The sequence below is a fragment of the Sinocyclocheilus rhinocerous genome, unplaced genomic scaffold, assembly GCF_001515625.1.
Source record: "Sinocyclocheilus rhinocerous isolate Xijiao unplaced genomic scaffold, SAMN03320098_v1.1 scaffold2934, whole genome shotgun sequence".
NCBI classification, from domain to species: domain Eukaryota; kingdom Metazoa; phylum Chordata; class Actinopteri; order Cypriniformes; family Cyprinidae; genus Sinocyclocheilus; species Sinocyclocheilus rhinocerous.
In genome coordinates this window covers 110,945-111,914 of record NW_015631073.1, presented here as the reverse complement: position 1 = coordinate 111,914, position 970 = coordinate 110,945, and positions in this window count along the sequence as shown.

Genomic DNA, 970 nt, shown 5'->3' with positions numbered 1-970 from the left:
AAATTAAAATAAGCATGTAACGACCACAAACAGAGGAAAATAGCGGAGTAAAAGTACCGATACATCACTTAAAATGTACTCAAGTAAAAGTAAAAGTACACAATTTTTTAACTACTCAAAAAAGTACAATTACTGATAAAAACTACTTAATCACTGAAGTAACGAAGTATTTGTAATTCATTACTTCACACCCCTGCTTGAGGGTGAGTAATTTGTGGGCTAATTTTCATTTTTGGGTGAACTAACCCTTCAAGTGCTATAATCAGGTCCCCGGTGCATCTACTAACCAAGGAAATGTGAAAAAGGTTAACCCAGTAACTTTGTTTTGGTAAGCTTTTTTCTGCAAGCGTCTGAAAAAAAGAGCGTGTCTGATTTCGCTCCCCTAGTGACGTTGCAAAGGGATCTCATTATAATATTATAATATTACATTAGAGCAGTGGATTTATTGATTTATTTACTGTATATTGCTGCTGTCACACAGATCTAAAATAAACATGCAATTTATTTCCCAGCTGTTTACCTTCACAGACATAACCGACTGTTTTTGTAACTTGTGTGTTTTTACAAAGACTTAAACTACTTCAGTCTGTGTGCATTGAATTTATTTAATACACGAGTTTCACAATTTGCGTTGAATTACTGAAATAAATGAACTTTTCCACGACATTCTAATTTATTGAGATGCACCTGTACACACTCCAACTATGCTTACAATCTGTTCTAATTAAACTTGTGGAAAAAAACATTGAACATAAGCATTGAACATAAAAATCATTTAACATATTGAACATACAAGCTCATGAAAGTTTTTCTTCTTATTTTTCACCAAAGAAATCACTTGATGAATACATTTAGACATTTAGCAGACGCTTTTATCCTAAGCGACTTACAAATGAGGACAATGGATGTAATCAAAATCAACAAAAGAGCAATGTTATGCAAGTGCTATAACAAGTCTCAGTTAGCTTAA